Source organism: Capricornis sumatraensis, chromosome 1, assembly GCF_032405125.1.
Source record: "Capricornis sumatraensis isolate serow.1 chromosome 1, serow.2, whole genome shotgun sequence".
NCBI classification, from domain to species: Eukaryota; Metazoa; Chordata; class Mammalia; order Artiodactyla; family Bovidae; genus Capricornis; species Capricornis sumatraensis.
This window is the reverse complement of record NC_091069.1, coordinates 208,365,672-208,371,869: the sequence shown is the minus strand read 5'-3', so window position 1 is coordinate 208,371,869 and position 6,198 is coordinate 208,365,672. Positions and strand designations below refer to the sequence as shown.

At 39.5% G+C, this 6,198-nt stretch overlaps 1 pseudogene; it reads right to left on the bottom strand.

Annotated features, from left to right (window-relative positions):
* Positions 1 to 216: 216 nt before the first annotated feature.
* LOC138076648 (securin-like) lies at positions 217 to 5,987 on the bottom strand (annotated as a pseudogene).
* Positions 5,988 to 6,198: the final 211 nt, after the last annotated feature.

Here is a 6,198-nt window from a genome sequence, read left to right as displayed (position 1 = left end):
CTGTTAAACGAAGAATTGCTTTATTAATACAAACTATTAATACATTGGAGAAGGAAATGGCAATCCACTCCAGGACAATTGCCTGGAAAATCCCATGGACAGAGGAGCCTGGTAGGCTACAGTCCATGGGGTCGCAAAGAGTCGGACACGACTGAGCGACTTCACTATATTCACTATACTATTAATGCATACCCAAACTATGAAGTGCTAAGAAATTTAAATATCTAAGTCATAGCAAACAGGTGGCAATTCAACATCCAGAGTTGACAGAATGCTTGAGGGAGACTGCAACATATTAGACTCCCACAGCGGAGGAGACATCTTCAGAGGCGAAAGGGGGCCCACGTATAACAGCTGTTCAAGCTCCCTCTCCTCATCAAGGATCATGAGAGGCACTCCATTCAAGGGGAGGTGTGCAATCTGGTGCTCCTCAGGCAGGTTAATACTCTCAAAATCTAATGGGTTGAAGGGAAATAATTTTTCTATTTCTTAATAGGTGTCATCTGAGGCAGGAACATAACTTTTTGCTTTAACAGTCTTCTCAGCAATCTTTTTGGTAAAGAAAGTTGTCTGTTTCTGTCTGAGTGGTCCATTCGTCTTAACCGATTTTTCTGTAGTTCTGCTGACAGTTTCCAAAGTATTTCTGGCAGTTTTTGGTAAAGCTGGTGGAGCATCAAACATTTTGTTAACACATGGCATTGAAACCTGTGATCTTCCATCTAAAGCTTTGACTGAAGGCACACACCCCATGTTCAGCCTGTCCTTAGGAGCCACATGGGTGCCTGATTCATATATACGTGTGTGTGTGTGTATATATATATATATATATATATATATACACTATTCCTCCTTCTCTCTCTTCCTTCTTTCCATCTATCCACAAACAGAAGTAGTTTTCTAAGAGTATTTCCTGGCTGGCAAAACTGGTGGTAAGGAAGATATAAGGAAAGAAGGGGTCTTATTAACACATATGTAAGAACAGTGATATAGAATTTTAAAATTTTAATGTGATCACAAATATTAATGTTTTTGAAACTGGGGAAAAGAAACCAGACAACTAAAGAGTAACAATGCACCATTTTTTTGAAATTTTTTTATTCTTTATCTGTTTTACATAATATTTTGCTTCCTGCCTACCATTATTGTCTTTCTTCTCTCTCCCTGACTCCTGACTTTTCATTCTACTTCACACTTTCTTCTTTCTTGCATTTATTAATCCATATATAATATGATTGCTCTCTCTTCAGGTGAACAGTTTATCAAGTTTTTATAGTTATGTACTTTAAATATTTTGGAAGACACGATTTGACATAAAGTGGATACCACTTAACAACAAGCTGTATTGTAATTGCATTTACCTCTACTTGAGTCGGATACGACTGAGCGACTTCACTTTCACTTTTCACTTGCATGCATTGGAGAAGGAAATGGCAACCCACTCCAGCGTTCTTTCCTGGAGAATCCCAGGGATGGGGGAGCCTGTTGAGCTGCTGTCTATGGGGTCGCACAGAGTCGGATACAACTGACGCGACTTAGCAGCAGCAGCAGCGGCAGCAGCTACTTGTTTTAAACTTATCTTCGTCCAGTACAAAAATCCTATGATAACCATTCATAAAAATTATAAGATAGCACACACAATTTCAGGGTCAGTTTTTCTGCACGTAGTTGAAAACACATCCTCTTAAGAGGAATATACATTAAGTAAAACCCAAGATTTAGAATACAAATACCCTTGGAATATAAGTCTGTCAGACTTTGCAAGGGAAAGATAAATATTTCATTTATTCAATTTGTTCTTGCCTTTAAAAGACAAATACTTTTGAGAATGGCTGATAAAGAAGAACATGCAGCACTTGGTTTTACGGAAATCGATGCTCTGTGAAGCCATTTACTAAACAGTACCTTGATTGCCTGAAAGAGTCAATGTGTCTTATAAAGAGAGGTTTCCAGGAAGCACAAAGAGGGTCTAGTACAACATTTACGCAGTGCCATTTTTTTAAAATAATAGTAAATAATTTGTTAATATGGTTTTTGTTTCAAAATATTTTGAAAACAGAAGATTTTTAAATTAAGCAAACATTTTAGCAAGGTGAATCCTTCAGAGATAACAGGAAAATCTTGGGAGATACAATTAAAATTATGACAAAGTACAAATTAAAAATTGAGTACATACTCCAGCATGAATGCTTCCACATATCTAAGATATAATTCTGAAGAAACTTACATAATAAAGCTGTCATTTCTTAGACAATGTCATTTCATGAAATTACAGACTTTTCTTATCATGCTTATATTTTATTAAAATTATAAATTTACTTTCTCATTCATAGTGGTTTTAGTCACCAGTTTTAATTTTGATACTCTCTTAAGTCTCAGAAAAAATATATATATGTACAATATAAGTAGTAGGTATGTATGTGTATATACGTAATAGGCATACAAGTATATGTGAGTAGATAAAATAATCATATAGGTATGTGTATATGTACAGTAGGCATATAAGTATGCAGAGGGTAATGAATGTGCATGTGTGTGAAAGTGTTGATAGGAACTTTGTTTTGACTCCACATCCTGTAAAATGTAAGTCCTCAATAAGTAGGTAATGAATGACTTAAGTTCCAAAACTTAGTATTAAACTTAAACTGAAAAATATTTCTGTGTCCTTGAAAATATACCATTAAACTGTTCAAATGTGGCTATTTCAGTTATCCTCAAATATAAACTTTTCTTCTGAATTTCATGCCACAGGCTTTACTATTTTCTTGAGATGAATAAGAAATTCACTTTCACTTTTCACTTTCATGCATTGGAGAAGGAAATGGCAACCCACTTCAGTGTTCTTGCCTGGAGAATCCCAGGGACGGGGGCATCTGGTGGGCTGCCATCTATGGGGTTGCACAGAGTTGGACACGACTGAAGTGACTTAGCAGCAGCAAATTGTGGAAAATTCTGAAAGAGATGGGAATACCAGACCACCTGACCTGCCTCTTGAGAAACCTATATGCAGATCAGGAAGCAACAGTTAGAACTGGACATGGAACAACAGACTGGTTCCAAATAGGAAAAGGAGAACATCAAGGCTGTATATTGTTACCCTGCTTATTTAACTTATACGCAGAGTACATCATGAGAAAAGCTGGGCTGGAAGAAACACAAGCTGGAATCAAGATTGCCGGGAGGAACATCAATAACCTCAGATATGCAGATGACACCACCCTTATGGCAGAAAGTGAAGAGGAGCTCAAAAGCCTCTTGATGAAAGTAAAGAGGAGAGTCAAAAAGTTGGCTTAAAGCTCAACATTCAGAAAATGAAGATCATGTCATCTGGTCCCATCACTTCATGGCAAATAGATAGGGAAACAGTGGAAACAGTGTCAGACTTTATTTTTTGGGGCTCCAAAATCACTACAGATGGTGACTGCAGCCATCAAATTAAAAGACACATACTCCTTGGAAGAAAAGTTATGACCAACCTGGATACCATATTGAAAAGCAAAGGTCCGTCTTGTCAAGTCTATGGTTTTTTCTGTGGTCATGTATGGATGTGAGAGTTGGGCTGTGAAGAAAGGTGAGTGCCAAAGAATTGATGCTTTTGAACTGTGGTGTTGGAGAAGACTCTTGAGAGTCCCTTGGACTGCAAGGAGATCCAACCAGTCCATTCTGAAGGAGATCAGCCCTGGGATTTCTTTGGAAGGAATGATGCTAAAGCTGAAACTTCAGTACTTCGGCCACCTCATGCGAAGAGTTGACTCATTGGAAAAGACTCTGACGCTGGGAGGGATTGGGGACAGGAGGAGAAGGGGACGACAGGGGATGAGATGGCTGAATGGCATCACTGACTCAATGGACATGAGTCTGAGTGAACTCTAGGTGTTGGTGATGGACAGGGAGGCCTGGCGTGCTGCGATTCATGGGGTCACAAAGAGTCGGACATGACTGAGCGACTGAACTGAACTATTTCACAATAAGGACTACCGACCTACAACCTATTATATAACCTAAGTTAAAAAATATTCTAATAGGACATTCATTTTCTAACTTCTAGATAATCCACCATGAACAACCATCTTTCAAAGTGTCCTTCATAAGTTATTTTTCACAGGGTATTATAAATAATAATATTGTAATATTCTCATTCAGGTAATCATTTTCATAAACTTTTATGCATATAATGGCAATATTATATGAAACAAAAACAATACAAGTCTAAAAAATTATGATTCATTTATTCAAAAAAGCATGCTCCCAAGTATTGCTCTAGGACCCAAGAATAAAAAAATAAGACAGATATGATCCATGTTTTGATAGAAATTAGTCTATCAAATTAATAAGACTGACATTATTTACATAATGATACAACACTCTTGGTCACATTCCATCTTGTGATAGAGGTGTTTTAAATTAGCTAAACATTCACAGAATTAATCTAGAATGAAAGAGCTATAAAGATATTACTAAGTATACACTAAGATTTTACTAAGTAATATATTAAGATTTTACTGAGATATCATCTAGCTTTATCTTTTTATGTGTCAGTGATTCTACATGGTCTCAAATCCCTGACCTCAGCACCTGGAGATCAGGCTACTGATCAATACAAGCCTCACCATCTCCCCTCCTGTCATCAGAAGATACATTCTCTGCTAAATACCAAGGAATGTTATAAATCTCTCTAAACAATTGCTCTCATACTGCCTTGTTTCACTTCTCCCCTAATTCTCACAGTCTTCCTTTCATGCTTATAAACTTCCAGTTTTCTCAGTATTTTTAAACTATTGGCAAATCAGAAATTCTGAGAGAATCTCATTGACTGCCTAAATGTGTCTAAACTGGGAAAGCATGTGTCTAAACTGGGAAAGCATGACTTCTATAGAGGTTCATCTGAAGGACTGAATCTAGGGTGACACATAAAGTTAGGCACATTGCTCTCAAAACATCACACCCACTCCCTCTCCCTAAGGCCATATTCAGAAGTCTCACTGTAATGGGAATAATTCTCTGATCTCCAAAATGAGCTGTCTGTAAGGATGCTCCATCATTCTATGTCAAATGAGCTTTCTCACTCAAATACTACATAATCCTAAACACAATGAGTAAACATTAAATGATTTCAGACAGGGGAGTAACATAGTCACATTTGAATTTTAGAAAATCCTCTAAATGCACGTAAGGGAGATACACTGAATAGTATGCAACAGAAGGTTATGGTGGCATTTCAAGAGAAGGATGTTTGCTTGGATCTAGATAAGTAACTGTGAGTATGAAGAAAAGTGCCAGATCTAAACTAGGAGACAAAGTCCTTGCTGTGACCTAAAAAGCTAAAGCCGGTATGGTTGAAGGATATTTTTTTCTTGCCATGAAGAAGTTGACTTCTAGCAGAGTGCTAAGGAAAACAAAAAAGTAAAAATACCTATCTTAGAAAGTGAGCAGTGCGTTGAACAAATAAAAAAAGTAAATAAAGTGGCATAGATCACAAAGGTGGGGATAAGGGTTGTATAATGAAATATCCTGGTCAGATGATGCATCTTTGAGAACAGGTGATCTAGGGAACACCTCAAGGCAGTAAGGAATTGAACCACAGGCAAATTGAAGCAAATACGGTGGGCAGCAGGGCAGGAGGTGACAGACATCGTAAGCAGGGACACTGACCCAGTGTGGGAGGGATGACCAGAGCACGAGAGCTCTGCGAAGAGGCAGCATGGGCCTGGGGGCTCTGCCCTCCATGGTTGCTAGCCAGGCCCCGCACTCGCCTCCCTCCCTAGATGGGCCAGAGCCAGGAGAAGCACAGGTGACAGCCCCGGGGTCCCATCACCTTTGAACTCTTTCTGAGTACCTGGGGGCCCCCTGAGTTCCCGCCTTCGCTTCCAGGACCTGGGGAGCCGCCTTCCCTGACGACCTAGGGGCTGCTGTTGAGGTGAGTGAGACCCGGCAGTTGTGGAGGAAAGAGACTGGAGGGGTTGGAGGTAGGCCTGAGGTCCATGCGTCATCCCTGTGGTGAGGACAGAGCTGAGGACTGGAAGGTGAGATGGGTGAGATGCTGGCTCCCGGCTCCTCTGGACCTGGCCTCCTCCTCTGAGGAAGCCTGTGAGATACTAGAGCTGCACAGGTCGGGTGAATGTGGGGCTTGGCCTGTGGGGCCTAGTAGACAATTATGGGATTTTGGCTTTTCCTTGAGCCAAGTGAGGGCCACTCAGTTTT